The 23,442-nt window shown below is 37.4% G+C and overlaps 1 protein-coding gene across 4 annotated transcripts in view; it reads left to right on the plus strand.

The window, feature by feature from the left end:
• The window catches only part of ESRRG (estrogen related receptor gamma), a 594,759-nt gene that overhangs the window by 127,893 nt on the left and 443,424 nt on the right, over positions 1–23,442 (plus strand). The window lies entirely within an intron of this gene.

Raw genomic sequence — 23,442 nt, forward strand, 5'->3', positions numbered from 1 at the left:
TGTACACAGAAACTGATATTCTACCTGGTTCTTTTTTAGACTTCCCATCTTGTCATATTAATTGTATATATGTTTTCAGTTGCTATTTTCTACACCTATGTTCATGTCCACTGTTTTTTTCTGAGCTCTAAGTTTTCTCTGTGTAATATATTGGTTATGCAGTCCTGAAATACAGCGTCTTTTTAGAAAGCTTTAAAGTGATTAGATTTCAATGGTTCCTATACAGTGCACTTCTATTCATACATTCTGGTAGTATGCTGGCTTTGTTTTTTAGCAACAAGATTTGTTAGCCTAGCAGTGACTTTTATAATTTCACAATAAGAAAGAAGAGAAAAGAAAAGAAAAAAGAAAAAAGAGTTTCCTACTTGTGGAAACACACCATCTAATGGATAAGACAACAGATGCAGGACTTTACAGATTAAATTTGTAGCCCGAAATGTTCATTTACACCTCTGTCTCTGCCATGCTTTCAAGTGGGAACACGTTTTTAAACATTCACAGACAAGGGAATTTTAGGCACTTAGCTACACTAAGCCCTGTCTTCTTGGAATGAAGACAGAGAAGAAAGCAGAAAAACTCAAAGACTTGACCAGAGATTCCTAGTTGGGAGGAAATAACCAGGTCACCAACATTCGGTAGTACTTAGGCAATGCCAGGGCCTCACAGAGGTTACCAGCTTGCCAGCCATCTGTAGTAAGGGGGCTACTCTCAGATTCTCCCAAACCACTTTCTTTCTCTCGCTAGTTCTTTTGATTCCTTTGTGTTTATTCCATAGTTTCAAATAAGAACAAAGCTTGAAAACTGGACTTTCTATTTGCAGTTAAAAAAATAGCAGAAAGCACTGATAATTTTTCTTTCTTTATGGTTGTAACAATTATGTCATGTTTGACTATAGGGTTAGAAGTATCAAATAATTTCTTAGGTAAAATAATTTCAGTAATGATCCTGTAACAAGAATCATAGTGGGTAATTCCTTTAAAATGAATAATCTGTAGTAAAGATTATGTCACAATTTATTTTGTGTGTGTATATGGGTGTGTTTTTCTCTTTTAGCCAAATGGTTTTCAGTAGCAATTACTGAAGTGTCAATGACCTTCTCGTTCAATTGAATTAAAAAACTTAAATGAAGTTTTACTTATCAGTCTTTGCTGTCATACAGGTAATTGAGAACATGATATATGTTACAACAATGCCACCTATAGTTAGTAGCCTTTGTTTAAAGTAAGGTAAAATTTTACATATGCTGCAGTAGAAAACAGCCTAAAATAAAAGGTTGTTAATCAACAGTGTATCAAGTACCAGGTACCCTTCCAAGCTCTAGGAAGAAATAGACAAAGAAACAATAAGAGTAAATTTCTCAAGTTGTGACTGTTTCAGGGAAGGTAGGAATATACTTTAAAAAGAAATCCTTGAGATAGATAGTTTATGTTCTAAATATCTTCTATTAGTTTGTGGTTTCTTTTATTTTCTTTATGGTATCCTTTGATAAAAATAATTTCATACCCAGATAGACTTTATCATTTTTTTATGATTGGTAATTTTTGCACTGGCAAAATAATTTTCTTTTTGCTGACTGAGAAGTCATAAAGATATTCTGTTATATTGTCTTCTTAAAGTTGTAGAGGTTTGCTTTTCACAACCTTTAGTCCAGCTGGAATTTGTTTTCTGTGGTATAAGGTAGGGTTTCTTTAAAGTTTAATCAGTTATCTCAGCACAATTTACAGAATAGTTCATCTTGTTCCCACGGATCTGCAATTTACTTTGTTAGATTCCAAGTTACCATCTGGCAAGGTCTTTTTTGCAAACTCTCTATTTGGTCCCATTGATCAATTTGTCTCTTCCTCCTTGTATAAATATCATATTGTCTTACAGTAGCTTTGTAATATGTTTTGATGTCTGATGAAAGAAGCTTGCAAAAGGATGAACAAATAAATTTGGTATGTTCCTGCAAGGAATACAGTAGAGCATTAAAATCAATGAACCACCACAGCTACGTGCATTAACATGAAGGAACTGGGCCAGGCCTGGTGATTTATGCCTGTAATTCCAGCACTTTGGGAGGACTAGGTGGGAGGACTGCTTGAAGCCAGGAGTTCAAGACCTGCCTGGGTAACACAGCGAGACCCTGTCTCTACAAAATTATATTTTTAAAAATTAGCCAGGCATGGTGGCATGCACCTATAGTCCCGGCTACTCAGGAGGTTAAGGCAGGAGGATCACTTGGGCTCAAGAGTTCAAGGCTGCAGCCAGCCATGATTACACTACTGCACTCCAGCCTGGACAACAAGTGAGACTCTGTCTCCACAAACAAACAAACAAACAAACACATGGAGGAGTCATAAAAGCATAGTATTGAATGAGAAAACAAAAAACAACCAGAGAGGACTATAGATAGTATGATACCATCTTGAAAAATCCCATAGAAATAACCTAAACAATACCTCATTTAGGGACACATTCATGTAATCAAATTTCTAATTAAAACAAAGGAATGGTATGCACACAATTCAAGGTGGTGTTTACTTCTGGTGAGGAATGTAGCTGAATGGAATTGAGGAAGGGTCCACAGGTAGCTTTAATAGTTTGGCAATGCTCATTATTTAAGCTGGTTGGTAGATCCATCAGAGTTTATTCTGTTATTATGTTTCATAACCTACATATGTGATATACATGTCGCTAATGATTACAAAAAGAAAATTCAAACACCATAAAATATGTACATAATGATAATCTTATAAAAGCATTGGAAGGGACTAGATTTTTTTTTTACATTACAGACTTTATTCTTCAATGTTCTATTTGTAATTCAAATTAAATGTACATACACACACATACAATATTTAGGCAAAGTGATACAATGTAATACAGTTTAAATCCTGACTCTGGAACTGACCAGCTGTATGAATTTAACAAGTTACTTAAAAATCCTAAGCCTCAATGTTCTTATCTGTAAAGTGGGAATAGTTCCTCCTGGGATTCTTGTGAGGATTAACAGTTCCTCAGTAAGTGCTCAGTATAGGTTAGTTTACTTGTCTATTTTATTATTACTTAACAAATTCTCTATACATGTATATGTACAGATGTACGTATACATGCAGATACTTATATAAAATATATAATTTTTCACTTTGTTCTATGAAGTCTATTTGATTCACGTGCTCACTCAGTCTCAGTTTTTAAAAACTCTTTTAAAAACATTTATTTATTTTAGAGACAGGGTCTTGCTTTGTCACCCAGGCTGGAGTGCAGTGCCACAATCAGAGCTTACTCCTGCCTTGAACTCCTGGGCTTCAGGGATCCTGCTGCCTCAGCCCTCCAAGCAGCTGAGACTACAGGTGTGTACCACTGCATCCAGCTAATTTTTTTTTTTTTTTTAAGGTAGGCTTTTGCCATGTTGCCCAGGATGGTCTCAAATTCATGGGCTCAAGTGATCTTCCTGACTTGGCTTCCCAAAGTGCTTGGATTTCAGGCACGAGTGAACATTCCTGGCCTCATTTCTTAAAAATCAAATTGATTTAGTACAGTGTTTGGGAGCACAGATTTAGGTTTTTTTTTTTTTCTTTTAAATAGATATATCTGCCACTTTTAAAATATAGTTAAAGACTAAAATGTTATGAGTTTAAGTTGGTAAAGAGTTCAAATATATGGTCCTCTCAACACTTCTGGAGGGTTAAAAACTTGTTCTAGGATCTGGGAATCAGTAGTGAGCAAAAGTTGTGGAATGAATGGGCAAAATTCCTTGTCCTCATAGAGCTTATATTTTGGTTGAATGAGATAAACCATAAATAATAGGAAGCAGAGAAGGAGGGAAGGAAGGAAGGAAAGAAGATAAAAGTGCAAAAGGTAGGGAAGGAGAGAGGGACGAAGGAACTAAAAAATAAGTGTAAAAATAATCACGTCTTCATGGGTAAGTGTTACGGGAAAAATAAAACTGGATAAAGGGAATAGGGAATGCTGGAGATCTGGCTGCTATTTTGTGCAGAATATTCCAGAAGGTACTAAAGGAAGTGAGAAAACAGGCAGGTGGATCTCTGGGACAAGAAAGTCCCTGCAGAGGGAACAGGAGCTCTGAGAGGTCTGGTGATTGGTTGCTCAAGGACACCAGGATAATGAAGAGTCTAAGCAGATGGAGCAGTACTAGGAGATGAGATCATAATGTTACCCGAGCGGCAGATCGTGTTGTGCTTTAGTGGATGTTGTAAATATTTTTGGCTCTTAGTGAGTGATCTGAAATGCTATTGGATTGCTCTGAGCAGAGAAGTGTTAAGAACTAACATATTTTTAAAAGATTGCTTTTTAAAAATGGGCAAAAGACTTGAACAAACACCTCACAGAAGAAGATATACAAATGGTCAATAAGCATATGGAAATATGTTCACAATCATTCATCATCAGAGAAAGATGGATTAAAACCACAGCGAGATGCCGTTGTATACCCATTAATATGGCCAAAAGTAAAACAAACAATATCAACAAGAACCCATTGACAAGTGCTTACAAGTATGTAGTGTAATCTGAACTTTTATCCATTGCTAGTGAGTGTGAAAATAACACAACACTTTGAAAAATAGGCAGTTTTTATCAAACTAAAGATTTTTACCTATGACCCAGCAATTCCACTCTCAGGTGTTTACTCAAGAACAACAAAAGGATAAGTCCACAAAAAAGCTTTGTGCAGTGTTTATAGCATCTTTATTCATAATAGCTAAAATGTGTGAAACAACCTCAAATGTCCATCAACAAATAACGAATTAAGGGATATTTATACAATGGAATACTACTCATCAATAAAATGATATAACTATGAATACTCTCAATAACAGATGAATCTCATAAATGTTATGCTGTGGTAAAGGAAGCCAGGGACACATGGTGGTGCGTACTATACGTTTCCATTCATGTGACCTTCTGAAACAAGCAAAACTAAACTTTCATAATAGGAATCAGAACATTGGTTTCCTCTGGGAGGCGATTGAGTGGACAGGATCATAAGGGAAACTTTTGGGGATGATAGGAATGTCCTGTAACTTGGTGGAGATGGTTTTACATTAGTCAAAGCTCATCAGACTTTACTCTTAAAATCTGTGCATCTTATCGTAGGCAATAATTAGTTATTTAATGGATAACTTAATGCTTAGACTTTTAAAAAAGAAAAACGTGTCACTGTGGCTTGCCTATAGAAAATAGATTGAAGAGGCCAAGGGTGGAGACAGGGAAACCAGTTGGGATGCTGTTGCCCTGGTCCAGGAGGGAGATGCTGGTACTGTGGATAGAGGTGGTAAGGATGAAGTGAGGGGAACTGGTGAGCTCTGGATGTCTTTTGAAGGAAAAGTCAAATGGATTGCATGGATGGTGTTAGAGAAAGAAAGAGTTGAGGATGTTTCTGAAGTTTTGGGGCTGTGCCACCAAAAGATGTGAAATATTGGGGAAGGATAGATTTGCTTAAAGAGTGAGCGTAATGTGGATTCATTTTTGGAAATGTTAATTATGAGATGCATATTAGACAAATATGCATATTCGATCCAAATAAATTTGCTGAGTAGGAAGATAGATAAATGAGTCTGGAGTTCACAGGAGACATCTTGGCTAAAGTTATAAATGTGGGATTTGTACGTATATATATGGTATTCAAAACTATAGAGACTAGCTGTGACCACCTAGGGAGAGTGTAGAAAGATAAAAGAAGAGATCCAAGGTCTTGGCTTCTTTAACATTTAGAGGACTGGGAGGTGAGCAACAATCAACAGAGAGTAGATAAAAGAAGCAACCAGTGAGGAGGAAAGCAAAAAGAAAGTGATATTCCTAATGTTCAGCAAAGAAGTATAAGAATCTAACCACGTCCTTTTCACATTTAAATTCTTTGGAATCACTTTTATCCACCAGTCAGTATTTTTAATGTCACAGTGATATGATGCTTTTCATAACCTGCCTTTAATACCTTTAAGATTGAAAGTATAATTTCAAGACTTGCAGAATATTAAGATTTCATCTCATTTTTGTTCTATTTTGTGGTTTTTCCTATTTGGTTAACCTTTTGGTTTTGTTTATTCCTTGATTGAGAGCTTTTGATAGATAAATATTGGCACGCAAGTGACATAGGAATTGTTCGCGCCAACCTCTGTTAGCTTTCAAAATTTTATTATTTTTTTCTGAAAGACTTGGCTATTTCTATTCTCTCTAACTGCACTGCCAGGCATGTGACAGGATAGCTCCTTTGTACACAATGACATTATACCTAGTGCATCACCAAAAGACAATCTTTTTTGAAGGCATTTTAAGAGATTCAAATTTAAGTTAAAACAAATTCCATAATATGGAACCACAAAAGACTTCAAATAGCCAGAGCAATACTAAAAGGAACAAAGCTGGAGGCATCACACTACCTGACTTCAAAATATACTACAAAGCGATAGTGATCAAAACAGCATGGTACTGGTATAAAAACTGACACATAGACCGATGGAACAGAATAGATAACCCAGAAATAAATCCACATATTTATAGGCAATTGATTTCCCACAAAGGCGCCAAGAACGTTCATTGAGGTGGTGTTAGAGAAAGAAAGAGTTTAGGATGTTTCTGAAGTTTTGGGGCTGTGCAACCACAAGATGTAAACTATTAGAGAAGGATAGATGGTGTTGGGGAGTGGATATCTATACGCAGAAGAATGAAACTACATCCCTATCCCTTATCACATACAAGAATAAACTTAAAATGGATTAAAGACTTAACTGGAAGACCTGAAACTATAAAACTACTAGAAAAAAACATACAGGAAACTCTTCAGGACATTGGTCTAGGAAAAGATTTTGTATGTAAGGCTGTAAAAACATAGACAGCAACCAAAAAGTAGATATTAAACTGAAAAAGCTTCTGCACAGCAACGGAAACAATTTATGAAGTCAAAAGACAACCTGTAAATGGGAGAAAATATTTGCAAACTGACACAGACTAGCTGTGACAAGGGACCAATATCCAGAATACACAAGAAACACAAACAACAGCAAAAACAAAGCAAAACAAATAATTCAATTAGAAATGGGCAAAGGATCTCAATAGGGATTTCTTAAAAGAAGATGTACAAATAGCCAATAAGTATTTGAAGAAATGTTCAACATCACTAGTCATCAGGGAATTGCAAAAATCAAAACCATAGCGAGATATCATTTCACTTCATTTAGAATGGCTATTATCAAAAAGACAAAAAAGAACAAATGCTGGTGAGGATGCAGAGAAAAGGGGAGTCTTATACACTGCTGGTGGGAGTGTAAATTACCACAGCCACTATGGTGAACAGCATGGAGGGTTCTTTAAAAAAACCTAAAAATAGAACTACTGTGTGATCCAGCAATCCCACTACTGTGTGTTTATCCAATAGAAAGGAAATCAGCATATCAAAGAGATATCTACACTCTTATGTTTATTGCAACACTATTCACAATTGCCAAGATATGGAATCATCCTAAATGACCATCAAGGAATTAATGAATAAAGAAAGTGTGGTATATCAACACAATGGAACACCATCCAGCCATAAAAAAGAATGAGATTTTTGTCATTCACAGCAATGTGGATGAACCTGAAGGATATTTTATCAAGTGAAATAAATCAGGCAAAGAAAAGAAATATCCTGGATGTTCTTACACATGGGAGATTAAAAGTATTGAGTTCATAGAAAGAGAGTATAATTATGGTTATTAGAGGCTGGGAGGGGTAGGTGTGAGGGAAGGATGGGAGAGGTTGGTTAACAGATACGAAGTGACAGCTAGATAGAATAAGTTCTAGTGTTCTATAGCACTGTAGGTTAGATATCATTAACAATAACTTAGTGTATATGTTCAAAAAATCTAGAAGAGAAATTTTGAATGTTCCCAATGCAAAGAAATGATAAATGGTTATGATGATGGATATTCTAATTACCCTGATTTGATCATTACACATTATGTACATGTATCAAAATATCACTCTATACCGCCTAAATATGTACAATTATTACATGTCAACTAAAAGTAAAGGGAAGAGAAACCCAACTCCATATGCTGTTGCCAATGCAAATAGTACCAATGAAGTGACAATCAGATGAACAGCTAAGTTCACACATGCTCAGGCAGGATCACTACTAAGATGTCACAACTTACTCCTCTGCCTGTCAGCTGGCAAGTGTCTTAATTGAAGAAACATAGCATATATATTAACGTGAACGAACCATACTGCTTTATATGTGATAGCCTTGATATTCTGAGGCATACATTATACATACATTTAGAACCTGATTAGGTAATCAGAATATTGTTCAACTGGTGAAATGCTCAAGGCATGATCTTTGACTCATTTTGTATAAGGTCTTCTTATTTACATATGCCTAAATCAAGTAATTAGGAGCCTTTAGTGCATTATATTGAAAATTGCATAATGCACTCTGCTCTTGTTTCCCTAGAAGAGGCCAAGATTCGTCATGTTAAGTTAAGCAGCAAGAAGCAGGAATAATGATGGAATTTCTAGGGTATAGAATGAAGCAAACTGAACTTGGTTTTGATGGCCCCAATGCAGGGATAGGGAGTTCTTGAGTATCTTTACAGAGCTTTCCTGAAAATGGCCATCCAAGAGGTGTGAAGACTTCTTCAGTGGAGAGGGGCTGTGTTGAAGTTTTTATTTTTTTAATATATTGAGTTATTACTTATAGCATTTTTTTATCCATGGAGTAGTGCAATTAAAAAAATACTGATTGCGCTCATATTAACAAGTCCATTATCTCATAATCTAAAAAATATGTTCAGAGATGAGATATGATGTAACTTGGCTCATAAGCTAAAGAACCAAGATGACAATTAAGTGATGTTTTAGAGATATTTATCTTGTCTTTAACAATTGAAAAATAGGAAGGAGCATGGAATCTATAGAAAATCTAAAGAAATGATAGTAATATAAAGTGTCTGGGCCATTTTCCATTTTGCATAGGCTTTTTAATGTTTTCCTTCTTACTAGTCTTATGATTTTTTCCATTGCCCCCAAAATTGATATATTATTAATGATAAACCATATGATTGTTTTAATATTTATAATTATATCTGTTATATTATTTCTTTAAGCATTTTAAAATAAGACACAAAAGAATACTTGAGCTATATTTTATATAATTTCCAAATAATTTTAGCATTCTTCCACTTTGCAAGTAGAACCTTTGCCTGTACAGCTCTGTGATTTATGATGACATCACGTCCTTTCAGAGATAACACTATTATGTCACTGAACCCGAAGTGGTGAGGTCAAAAGTACATGTGAAGTAATTATGGGCCTGAACTGAAGACCATGCTTCAGTTCAAAGGAAAGCAAGCAGGGCCAAGAGTAAGGATGAAGGTATCAGGGGATAGGGAACAGAAAAGAAGACAACAAATCTCTGAAACATGGTCATTGGCATGAGCAGAGATTTTACCCTCAGTATTTTCATAGTATGCTTTGGAAAATGAAAAAAAATAATGATGGGAAAAAAAGCCTGCGAGCCTTTAAAACTTTGCTCTATTGCATTACTAAGAAAGGCTTTGGAAAACAGGGGGGTTACATAAATGAGAGCAGGTGCAGTCGTGCAGAGGTAACTATTCAGCATATGTAAGTGCAGTTGGAAAATCATTGTCTTGCAGAGAATACTTGAAATTGGTCCCTAATGGCCTTGGTTTTTGTCGTACGGTCTTGATTATAAGGCTAAAATTGCATTGCCATGCCTTTAGTGTGAACGAGATGGATGGATAATTATTACGTGTGCTGAATACCTTTCTGCATGGAGGAACTAGGCCATCCCCTGGTCATTGTAGCTACCATTTCGACTGTCTGTCAGAAAAGCTCGAAGCGGCCAATTCATCACCATATTTATGTGGGGGAGAAATGGAAATGTGCCTCTGTGGTTGGGTGTGCACACTCCTACATACATATACATATGCAGATTGTAGACATGCTGAAGTGGCCCAATGTAAGTGATTGTGAGGCAATGTTCAAAGAAGCAGTAGAATTAGTGGAAGTGAGGGGTACAAAAATGAAACAGCGAGCTCTGTAGAAAATTGATGACTCTTGGTGGTGTCCATGTGCTAGTAGCTGACAGCAAAACAGTGCCAGGAAAGATCTGGGGGCTCAGTTGGAAATGTTGCAGGAAGTTTAAAATTATTGACAATAGGAGCTGTTTCTGGAAGACTGATGATTTTAGACACACTAAGAAAAAAAATCCTTTTCTTTGTTATGCATGTATTTTTAACCAATTTTGCTATCTTGCATGCCTCTCAGGATCCTCTCAGAAGGTGGATATAATGACAATGACAAAAATTCCAGCAGCTATTTTTGCCGAGAATAAATTGTGTGTCTGTTTCATAGTTGCTACTACCATCTTTACTGGTTAGGATGCCACAGGAGGATGCCATGGGGGAATAATAACAAACCTAGTGCTCTGTCATATCTGAACGGGTAAGATTCAGGAATGCAATAAGATCCCCGACCATGACCACACAACTCATTCATCACGGGAATATTTATTAGGGATCCTGTCTTTGTAAGGCTGTGGCTCCCCGTTTCCATGCTGCCCTTTGCAAAATATGGGCAATTAGCTATGAGGGCCACTATCTCTTCTACAGTAAGCCTTGAACTTTGGGGCCAGCACTGAGGGGAGAAAACAAATCACCCTTTCCTGAAGAGCTTGTAGAACATCTAATGTGAGAGCAGTCACAGGTTTGAGAGGACAGTGTTCTGAGCCCCAAATCAGCATTTGAAAGTTTTTGGGTTGTGGTATATAATTTGCCACTCAAAGACCAGTGGGGGTGTTGGCAAGGTGTGGGGCGGAGAGCATCTACACAAGTTGATTGATCAGATGTAGCCATCACTCTAGCTGTTCTACTGATGATATTTAGATTGTTTGGATGCAGGGTGTATATTTATGGTAAGAAGTGGCCAAAACATTAAGGAATTAAGGATGTATGTTTCTTTGTCAATTAAAGAAAGAGTAGGAAATAGAAGTGCAGAACCTTTATGTATATATTTTATATATATATATGCAAACATATGTATGTATAGTATGTGTATATGTCTGTGTGTGTGTTTTCTTGTGCAAAATACTTAACAACAGTCAGAATTCTGTAACAATTATTTAAGCATATTTAATGCAAGCTTTTATTTTTTGCTGTATACACACACACACACACACACAGTGATAGTTCCATTATACCCATTATTATGCTATATAGTAGTTAAATCTGGGATTCTAGAGCAATAAAACATGAGGGTTACACTATTTTGGTGCTGTTTTTAGTTTTCATTTCTATTGGAAAGTGCTAAATTAGTAGCATTTTGTGATTCCTGATTTAGCTCTTTTAATAAGAAGCAGAAGCTAAAAACAGCCCAACCAAGCAGTTGAAGTCTTATCACAAGCCCGTAAGATCAATAAGCTAAAAAAAGTATGAAAGTTTTTGAGTGACAGCTTAAAAATGGAAAATTTAAATATATATCACTGCCTTCTGCTCCATTGTGTAATGCATAAAGCCCATTTTGGCAGTACATTTTTAAGCAGTCAAGAAAGTGATTTATTAGTATCACTAGATTTGTGTTTATGTTCCATGCTGTAAACTATGCTTATAGCAATATATCTGTATTAAGGCATTAATACTAGGAGTGCTACCTAAGCTTAACGTTACTAATATTGTTCAAAGTATAGTTTATTGGGCTATAAATAGTAACATCAGTATTGACACTTGCTGCATCATCTAAGTCCCTGAATAACTTGTGTCTGATGCTAAATGAACATGCTGCTGTTGACAGGATATAAAACATAAATAGTGGACACAAGTGATATTTCATGGCTACTGCTGGTCTTTTCCACTCTCTTTTGGTCTGCAGAGAAGGAGTTCTCTGTGTGCTGAGACCATCATAGATTTTCCCAGTGTTTGTTAGAGGATTGTAATTAGAAGATACCACATCTCGGTTTTAAACATGCTCATTTCATGTGACCACTAATTTTAAACTAAATTTCACAGTCGATGTCTCATGCAAGTTCTATATTATGACACTTCTCAATAGGTGGATACTCCATATATTTTTTTAAAAAATAAGAGAAATGTGCTTTCAGAACAGGGGTACAACTAAGAATATGAATTTCTGAAAGAGTTTTTGAACATCTTCAATAATTGTGTAAAATGGTCTATGTCACACATAGATAATCATTGCTTATAATTATAGACGAATAAAATATAGGATAGTCAGCAAATCAGGAATTGAGTTTTTGTTTAACCTTTTCCACTCAACCTGGGTCTTTACTTTGATATGAAGCTGGTTGTTATTAATTCATTTAACAAGTTTTAATTGAGAGTTTACTACTATATGGTGGATGCTGTTTCCATAGACAAGTATTTTCTAAGCTTGATTTCTTTTGTTGAAAATCAAGGCAGTATTTCAAGTCTTTTGAATTTCACCAGATACACTCCCCTTTATTAAAAGCTATAAACAATGAAAGAGCTCTTTCTTAAAAGTTACCTTCAGAATAGGGGGCAAAACAGTCACATAAATCGTGAATTTGCTAATTTATCTAGGTGTTCCTACTTTACATTGTAAAGTCTGATGACATATATTAAGTTTTGAGTTCATTAGAATTGGAAGATAGTCATATCTAGTAGTTCATTCAACATACGATTATGGAACACCAATTATGGGCCAGAAACCATGTTGCTCTCTAGATAATAGTAAATGAAGCACATTCCTTATCCTAAAGACATAGTCAAATAATACCTCATTTTGCTGAAGTAACTCAAAAGAAGTAAGGGCTGGCTGTGGTGGCTCATGCCTGTAATCCCAGCACTTTGGGAGTCCTAGACAGGTTGATCACCTGAGGTCAGGAGTTCAAGACCAGCCTGGCCAACGTGGTGAAACCCCTTCTCTACTAAAAATACAAAAATTAGCCGGGTGTGGTGGCATGCGTCTATAATCCCAGCTACTTGGGAGGCTGAGGCTGGAGAATGGCCTGAGCCCGGGATGTGGAGGTTGCAGTGAGCTGACATGGCACCACTGCACTCCAGCCTGGGTGACAGATCAAGACTGTCTCAGAAAAAAAAAAAAAAAAAGAAGTTTGGAAAAAGTCAGTTTTTTCCCCTTCCTAAACTAGTAAAAGAGAAGAATAAAATGGTAATGATGAAACACACTTTTGGTTCGCTTATAATTTCTTGCTCATTTGTTGTAGAAGATGACAGAGACAAGCTCACAGAAATGTCAAGATATTCATGTACTTTCCTTGCCCTTTTCACCTCAAATATTGTAATTTTTTGGAACTGATTAGGTGGTGACAGGAAAGAGACCAGTTTAGGTAACACTTATGATCTCAGATGTTAATATCATGGGTGCTAACTGTGATGGACATTAGTCATCTTGTTAAAAATGAAGAGAAGCAAGCATTGACTGCCTTTCTTTCTGTTGAAAGAAGGTTAAGTACAAAGCGGACAGTATGCCAGGAGAGGGGTAATGTTCTCATCCAGAAAACCAGAAACACACACTTATCTTTTCAAAGCCATAAAAGTTTGTGCCTTGATGAAACCTTTTATTCTCCCTTAAGAAACCTTCAACATTATTTCACTTATTTTGCAATAAATAAACCTCTGCTTTTGCATGTTTGCAGATAGTGGCCATGTGGTTAATGTACAGGAAACAAAGAATGAGGGAATCACCAGGAAAGTTTTCTCTCTCATTTCATCTAAATCCAGAAGGAGGGAGCTGGAGACGGATGTGGCTGGTCAAAACAACCCAGTGGGAGAAGCCAGTTAAAACCGGAAACATAATAAATTCTAGAGCTTCAGCATGGTGAAGGTGTTGGGAAGGCAGAGCGCTCTCTTCTTTCCTAGTTGATTCACTGACAGCATCCAGAACAATGCTGAGCCCAGCGGAGAGGCCTCCTTCTCCCAAAGTATGCTGGAGTCCCATAAACCAGAACTCAGAGTGCTCTAAGCTTATGTTCTTGTCTTGGGGGCCCTAAGTAGATCCTTGAAAAAGTGCACCAAATGGTTGTCAGAGTGAAGGCAGGAAACCCAGGGACTTAGGAAATCCAGTGGTTTTTCATTAATTCCTCAGTGCCTTATTTCTTAGTGGAAATATTCAGCTTTGGTCTAAAAAACAGCTAGAAACCTTATGCAAAGAGCTTGTAAACAAACACCCACTTGAACCATCTGGTTTTGTAACACATACAAGTGATTAAGCCTCAGAGCTATGATTGTTAAATTTTTGAGAACACAACAATCCCAAATACCCCCAAATAGATTCCTTACACCAGTTTATGGAGGGAGAAGGGGTACATGATACTATATATAGTAGATAATCTGGAAAGGTTAAGACAGTTTTTTTGTTTCCTTACTTTCCACCCTCCCACCCTGCCACCCTTCCTCCTCCTTTTCCTTCCTTTTTTTCACTGAGTATTATAGAAAGATACAACATATGGACTAAAAACATGTTTGTAGTTCCACTATACTAAGTCTACGTTGTTAACAACTTAGAATATTCCTTATCTTTACCTTCGTTATTATTTTTGCCCTTGATAGAGTGAGAAACATGTGTGCTTGAATGTGTGTGTGTTGTGTGTGTGTGCGCGCGCACACACACAAGGGGGTGTCTTAGGTCCTTTTAGAATACATTAAACAATCTGGGCTATTTGCAAATAATGAATTCATACTTTTTGTTCATAATGACTAAAGAAAGTCAGGTCAGGGGGAAATTAAATATGTTAAGAGCTCTCATTTTAATTGTATAATATCGATACAGTCTTTATAGTTAATTTCCTTGACAAGTCGTAGGGCATATGGATTGGATTCTTCATATATTTCTAACGTGGAAATGATTCTAAATTGGAACATTTCACTTAGGTGACATCACCGTAGGGAAAAAGAATAAGCTGCACCCTGTACTGCAAGTATATGGAAATAACACAGTTCTAGCTGATGACTTTTGAAATGAATTGCCCTAGCAGGCAGAACCAAAAACTCTAAAATGAAATAAAAACTCTAGGTGAGAAAACAATATCTATTAGGTCCCCTGTTTCTTTTTTTTTTTTTTTTTTTTTAAGATGGAGTTTTGCTCTTTTGCCCAGGCTGGAGTGCAGTGGTGCCATCTCTGCTCACTGGAATCTCTGCCTCCCAGGTTCAAGAGATTCTCCTGCCTAAGCCTCCTGAGTAGCTGGGATTACAGGCGCACACCACCAGTGAACTGCCCGCCTCTGCCTCGCAAAGTGCTGAGATTCCAGGCGTGAGCCACCATGCCTGGCCAGGTCTCCTCTTTCTTTCTTCCTAATCTTGACCATTCCTCATCTCCAGATTTATCATAGTAGCTGGTGGGAGGAATTGTTGAAAGAAGAGGGGAAAGAGAGTGTTTAGTTACAGCAGTGGTGGTTGGGGTATCAAACAAACTCCCAAATATTTGATGGTTCAGACATAATAAAAGTTAATTTTTCTTTCACATAAAGTTTCTAATTGGTGTTCCTGATTGGGGTGAGTCTCTTTCAAGTGATGATTTCAAGGCTGAGCTCCTTTATCTTGTGGCTCTCTGACCTCAATACACAGTGTCCACAGTTTCCTTTATCTATCATCTGCAAAAAAGGGAGACCATATGGGATATTGTGTGGGAGAGGGTTTTATGGACCAAGTATGGGGAGGCTCCTGTCACTTCTACTCTCTTTCCGTGGAGGAAAACTCATCTCATGACCTTATATAAGCATAAGAGTGGCTGGAATATGGTTAGCTGTGTGTCAAGGAGAAAGAGGAACTGCTGGTTAGTTTCCATGGCAAAAGGAAAAGAGGAGAAAAAGATGGGTGTTGATGAAGGACACTATGGATCTTTTTATTTGCTAAGAAGGAAACAATGAAAGTAAAACCCTTTACAGTGATGTGCTGGTAAACTGGCTCTTCCAGGGGGAATAAAACCACCTCACCTGATTTGTATTGTTTGCCAATTTCCTTGGTGTAAATACTCATGCACAGCCCCAGCCCTAGAAAGCTAGGAATAAGCCATTGTAGCTTGTCATTTTACTAACTAATTCTGAAAAAAATACATCTGAGGAAGCCCATTTATGGGAAGGAAGTGAGCATGCATTTTGACTTTGGTATTTGACACAAGGAAAGATTCACTTTAGAATGAATCTCTTTATCATCTGAAAAACCATCAATATGATACATTCGTATCAACAACAGATGTGGGCATACAATTTTGAGTCAGAGAAAAATAGCACCAAGGGCACAGTGAGTCAAGGCTACCCATCTGGCCTGAATCCTGGGTCACGCTCAGGCAAAATGTAAAGCGCCTAGAACCACTTTCCAATGAGTGTACCGAGAAGATAGATGCCACTTCTGGGATATGTATATTTATATTTTTTTCTTGGAATTTCATGTGATTGTTCCTGTAATCATTTTCCAAGAAGAGGGAAAGACTTGGAGATGAAATGGATAATGGTGATTAAAAAAATAGATGCTAAGGATAATTTCTCTGTTTCTGATTATAAAAGAAGTCGGATGTTGGTGTCATTCCCTGTGAGAGAAGCAAAGAAATCAGGCTGGGTGTGGTGGCTCACACCTGTAATGGCACTTAGGGAGGCCGAGGTGGCCAGATCACTTGAGGTCAGGAGTTCGAGACCAGCCTGGCCAACATGATGAAATCCTGTTGCTACTAAAAATACAAAAATTAGCTGGGCCTGGTGGTGGGTACCTATAATCTCGCTACTCAGGAGGCTGAGGCAGGAGAATCACTTGAAACCAGTGATCTAAGATCATACCACTGCACTCCAGCCATGGTGACAGAGGGAGACTCCCAAAAAATCAAAGAAAGAAAGAAAAAAGAAAGAAAGGAAGGATATTGGGGGGGTGGTCTGTGTTTTAAGAACACAACGTTAAAATTTAAATGGTTGCTCAGATCTTAATCGGCTAATTAATCGACATTATTAGTAGACCAATGGCTGTATATCCTTTGGAAATTTTCACTATTACTTGTCAGCTTTTGCTGGCCAAAGAATCAGGCCATGTAATGATCAGTTTGATTTGCTCTTTCCATTCTGTTTGATCCATGCAGATGTGGGTGTGGTGTTCCTGAATCACGGTGTAGTGGTCCAGATAGCTGGTCAAGACATGCGAGGGCCTATGCTGCAGCCCAGTTGCTTTTGTTGTGCGTGGGTTTGTTTTCAGAAGTGTTAAAGATAAATAGCACCTCTCGAACCGATGATTACCCTGAGTCCTCACTGTAAAGGCTTGGAGTTTCCTATGAGGTGCCTGTTGCTTTGTTTTACTTGGGAGGGTTCTGATAGCATCATGAAGACTGTGGTCTCTCTACGATTCATTTGCAAGACTAGCTGAGGCTGATCAAAACCTAAAGATGAATTAGATCTGTAATTTCTTGGTTCTAGTTAGTACTGGTTTATTTTACGTCAATTGCTATTTTTGGAAAGTACTAAAACTGGTAATGATAGACTCAGGTACTGAGGTTTCTCAAAAAGTTAATTCATTCACTTAGTAAATAATGAGCTGTTCCAGGGAGCAGCTCTCCTCCTCCCATATTTCCTTATGATGGTGAAAAGTAAGCTCCTCTGAAACTAACTTTTCTCCTGCCAACCATCTCTATTGAATTTTTCCTTAACTGTGGTCTGCCAAAAAAACAGAACTGAGGCTTGGCACACCAGTTTTGATCAGACCAACCATCAGAATCATAATGTCCTAAGTACAAAGCCCACTAATTGAATTTCATTCACTGGACTGAAATACAGCAGCCAAGGCAGAGAACACTGTCGGCTGTTTTTTATGAGGTGCAGAGTCTAAAGTCATTTTTTAAATGTGAGTGATGCAATTTCTTGTATTTTTCATTTAAAATGCTACGTGGTAAACAGTGTTTCAGATTAGCGTATTTGTAATTTAAATGAAGACAGCACATCAAGCTGAATCTGAAAAGAAAGGAGAAGTTTGCGAAATGATTCATTCCTCTTTTTGTGTGATCTACTGTAGAAAATAATAAATAAATAGGTATAGAGGGGAGAAGAAAGGCTTGTGGATTTTAGGAGACAAAATTGAACCATTTCTAAAAGAGTCAGTTCCAATAGCTAAATCTTTGTTTTCTTCAAGCACACTAATAAATTCTGCCTAATTCATTTTTTATTTTCTCTCGGGGTCTGCTTGCAGATTTGCCTCAACAAAGGAAGCATCATGTTACATCTTTTAAATAATTGATGGCTCTCAGTTCAAGCCAGCTTGAAGGAAATTCTGAAAATAGGTACTGATTGAGCAAATGCCTCCTTCCTTCCCATATTCCCCTCCTCAGCTCTCTCTCTTCTCATCTCTGTTTAACAAAACCCACTTTTCCCTCCCCTTTTGTTTCTTTGCCTCCTTGGTTGAGAGCAGAGGGTGCTTTCACTTGGGTTTAGGCTTTAGCTAATTCTTGGTATCTCACTTATTTCACATCATTCTATTTACTTTATTAAAGATAGGGGGAGCTGTTAATTATAAGCTGACTGATCTAATGAAAAGCTTTTAATTAATCATCAGAAATGTTATGTCATAATAACCACTGGAGACGGTTTGCTGGAATTACGAGAAAACTGGGCTTAGAGCTTGTCCCTCTAAATTTGCAGTGTGTTATTCTCCAACCATCAAATTACCCTGGAAGCTGGGTCAGCTGCAGTCTTGCCCAGCTGTTCCTGTAGGTTCTAATACTGTGAGTTGATCTCTGTTATTCCCCCAGAGAGAGAAGAGCATCTCCATTTTACCTCACTCTTGGTGTCATTAGCAGTTGTCTAAGACTTGGAAAAGCCATTACCACTTTCAGGCAGATATGGTTGGTAGAACATTAGACTGGTCTATTGTGATTCTGGCTTCTAGTCATGACTTTGTAAGTCACTTTGCCTTACAGGACTTCCCTTTCCTTACTGGTAAAATGAGGGCTTTGGAGTGCATTATCACCAAGATCTTCATCAACATAGCCTTCTTGCATTCTCCAGGGAAAGGGGTGATAAACCAAGAAGAACTTGCACTGCATTTGATTTTGGGTGCATTAATGGCATTCTGACTTTGAGTGAATGGAGATCATGTGCTCCTTCTTTATTAACCTTCCTGTTTCTTTCCATCATGTTTCTTTTCTCTTAATCTTTCATTTATGTCTTCTTCTCTTATTTATTTCCCTTCCTTTTCCTTTCTGACTTTCCATGTTTCCAGTGTTAAAGTGGAAGGAAAATGATTGGCAAAGTGCTAGACTCAAGGATCTTGGCCAACTTAATGAAGAAATCTCTTATTTTAAAAATATTTTGTCCTCACAGAAAATCTTCCTCCGTCAGAGTTTGCATCAGAAAGTAGCCAATATTATTGAATTTGTGAAGACTAAATATAGAGTGGCAAATATTGGGGGATCTAAATCTGGAATTGTATGCTTGACCTCAGTTTAACTGGAGGGAGCCTTACATTGTACCCATCACTGAAAAAGCTGTATCTAAATTGATGGATTATTTTCCACTCTCAAAACTATTTCATAATCTTGGAGGCACTTTTTTTTTTCAAAAGATGCATCACATAGATTATATCATGACATTTTATCTCTTAATAGAGCAAGTTTCCTGGCAGGGGGGAGCTGAAGTTGTCTTTGCCCTACATCTCCCCAGCATCCAGTAGCTTGCTTGTATATCCTGTGCCTGCCCAAGATAATCCTGCCTGATTGCCTTTATTGAAATCCTGAAAAAAAATCTTCAAATAATCAAACCCACATGTATAACATATGGTAGGGGATCTAGAAAGCTGAGGAATTTCTTCTGTTTATCTTTTCCTGGCTGTACACTAGGGTTATCTTCAGAACGATTAAAGGAAATATGTGTTTCCCCTTTTAAAAATGTTTACTTCTGCTATCCATTCACTTTTTGAGAGTATATGCTGTTCAGGCTTTTATATCTGTGTGTAGTAAGTAGATGACAGGTAAACCCTCACAATAAGATATACTCCTAAGGTTTTGGAATTCAAAATGTGTTTTTCCCCAAGGACAGCTGGGTGAATGGTTGGGTTCCACTGTCATGCTACCATGTTTCAGGAATATCATGTGCTAAGTGGCTTCTCCTTTTATTGGAATATCTATTCTTAGAACCCATTTGAGACCTGAAGAACAGATCTTTCTTCCTCTGTATTTAGAGAGGCAATTCCCCTTCTAAGAAGGTTCCAGCAACAATGCAGAGGCAGCTGCTGGTGATGGTAGAGGGTGATGGTAGGGATGGTGTAAGTCCTCTTGCCTTGGGGTCACTGACTTTGTTAGTGAAGGGATACTGGTAATTTAGTTATCTATATTTGTTTTAAAAATATTCTCTGGGATAGGAAAGAGAATCCAGAGGCTTCCTCTTCCTATCTCATACTACACAGCCATGGTGGGGTAGATCATTCACATTGTAATACATGTGAAAAGTGCACCCTGGGAATCGTGCAATGCAAAATCCAGGCAACTGCACCTGATAGTTCTTAATCCTGGAATTTTTTTGTAATAAGTTTATATGCCCAATCTTAATAATTAGTTGGGCATAGGATAGGCAATCATCAGCTTACAAAACAGTTGTGAGTTGTGTGTCAGTCTACATTTTAAAACTGGTTTTTCAAAAACGAAACTTGATAACTGAGACCTAATTAAACTAAAGAGCTTCTCCACAGCAAAAGAACTATCAAAAGAGAGACAACCTACAGAATGGGAGAAAATATTTGTAAACTATGCACACTACAAAGGACTAATGTCCAGAAACTACAAGGAACTTGAACAATTGAACAAGAACAAAACAAATAACCCCATTAAAAACTGGGCTAAGAACAAAAACAGACATATCTCAAAAGCAGACATACAAGTGACCAACAAACATATGAAAAAATGCTCAACATCACTAATCATCAAGGAAATACAAGTCAAAACCTCAGTGAGATACCATCCTATACCAGTAAGAGTGGCTATTATTAAAAGTGAAAAAATAACAGATGTTTGCGAGATTGTGGAGAAAAGGAAACATTTATAACTATTTGTGGGAATGTAAATTAGTTCAGCCTCTGTGGAAAGCAGTTTGGAGGTTTCTCAAATAGCTAAAAACAGAACTACCATTCAACCTAGCCATTCCATTACTGGATATATACCCAAAGGAAAAGAAATTATTCTACCAAAAAGACACCTGCCCTCATATGTATACCACAGCACTATTCACAATAGCAAAGATATGGAATCAACCCAGGTGCCCAGCAGTTGAGGTTTGAATAAAGAAATGTGGTACATATAGAATATGGAATACTATGCAGCCATAAAAAATAATGAAATCATGTCCTTTGCAGCAACGTGGATGCAGCTGGAGGCCATTATCCTAAGTGAATTAACAGGAACAGAAAACCAAATATTACATGTTCTTGCTTACAAGTGAGAGCTAAACATTGGATAGAAACAGACAAAGATGAGAACAATAGACACTGGGGACTCCAAAAGAGGGGAGGGAGGGAGGGGATCAAGGGTAGAAAAACTTTCTGTCGGTACTATGTTCACTGTTTAGGTGACGGGATCAGTAGAAGCCCAAATCTCAGCATCACACAATATACTCTTGTAGCAAACCTACACATGCACCCCCTGAATCTAAAACTGAAAATAAAATAAAACTGGTTGTTTGGAATGTAGAATATTTGCAGACAAGGGATAAAATGAGATAAATAGTAGTGCATTTCCTGGGTTACCCACAAAATTCTTCTCAATTATATTGTTACTGAACTTCTAAAGGCCGTTTACAATCTTTTCCCCCCCTATTCTTAGTAAATTACCTACAGTATTGAATAAGAAATCTTTCACCTGGATTGGTTGTCACCATTTAAAACAAGATTTATCTGGGGAAATGTGTACTGCACTTTGTAATAAGAGGAAATCATAGGGGTAACAGGAACTGATTCCACACACCCTTCTAATGCCCCACCATCTCCCCTGGCCCACAAACTGAATCTCCTGAGTTGAACGCCTCTGCTTAGAGATAGTTGTTGGTGTGGGATCAAAAGGAGAACTGGTTCCCAAAACCATTGTTTTAACATTAATGTTATTTCAAATTTTCAGCCATTTCAGAGATGGAGTATGACAAGTTGTAGAGTTTAAATGTTAACTTGAAATCTACGGCCACACTGGCTATGAGCATTAGCAATATTACACAGAAAGCAGCCATATAACTTTTGAAATCAGCACCTGAAGGATTTTTCTTGATTCAAATCCTGTTTTTGTACCTCCCGAGTCTTGTGCTTTCTTTTTAAAAAAGCAACAATCTAAATTAGGTCTTCTTGGGCTTCTGACCCTCTAGTGTCAGTTGGGTGGGTCCTCTCCTAGTGTTTCTTTGTACTTATATAAATTATAGCTTTTTAACAGGCTCTTATGTTCACAATCCTAGAAAATAAATAGGGTTGGATTCTCACATTCGAGTCATCTTACCTCCTGTCTCTCTCATGAGTGTGTTTGAAACACCATCCTAGTTTTATACGTAAAGCACCCTTCTTTCTTGATTCTAGACCCTGTCAAATTCCAACCTACACTAGAAACCTCCTTGGTCTCTTGTCTTGGTTGATCTTCAGCTCACTTTATGCAAGAAATTATTTTAAAATGATCCCTTTGTTTTCTAGTATTCAAATAGTTTCTCTTTAGCATTACAGTAAATTACCAAGGTATGATTCCAATTGCTGGGCGTAGGGGGAAGCTGGGATTGAAACCTCAATCTAGTTTATTTGTCGAGCATTTTACTTTTAACCCCATTCTTGAAAGAAAGTGGGAAAGCTATGAGTCTGAAGGGTGTCTTTAGTGAATAGATTTAGAGGTCCCTCTGAGGGTCTTCTAATGCAATACAGGCATCTCTTTGAAGTGTTCACTCCCCAAAGTCTATAGTTACCACATTCATGCCTCAAGGTATGTGATGCAAAGTGGCCTGGTGCCACCCGAGTAATTATTTTCTCCACATCTTTTACTTAATAAATTGCACCAGAGTGTGCACCAAACAAACTGACAGGGGCATTCCAGCCTCCTGTTGGTCACAACCTTCTCTTCTCCCTTCTCACCCCCTGAGCTGCAAGTTCGACACAGAATTTCCCCGGATATCCAAGGGATTGCTTTGTTGCTCTGAACAGTCTTTTTGTATTTTAGTAAAGATATGAGAAGCATTAAGTTAAATCATATGGAATTGCCATTTTTGTAGGTTGAAATTGATAGAATAATAGCAACTTCATGAGGTTCAACCCAGTAGCTTCCTTTGATAGATATCTCCCTAAAACATAATTAGTGTATGTTTAGTGAAAACCCACTTGGAGTTTATTTAAAATAGAAGCTTCAAGTTTTTCCACTTAGAAAGCTTGAGCCTCTCTACTCGCTCTCTTGTGTTTTTTTCTGAAGATCAGAGAAATAGGACACAAAGACTTCATGTTTGGAGAAATGCATATATTTTGAGACTAA

This window comes from Nomascus leucogenys, chromosome 5, assembly GCF_006542625.1.
Source record: "Nomascus leucogenys isolate Asia chromosome 5, Asia_NLE_v1, whole genome shotgun sequence".
Classification (NCBI taxonomy): domain Eukaryota; kingdom Metazoa; phylum Chordata; class Mammalia; order Primates; family Hylobatidae; genus Nomascus; species Nomascus leucogenys.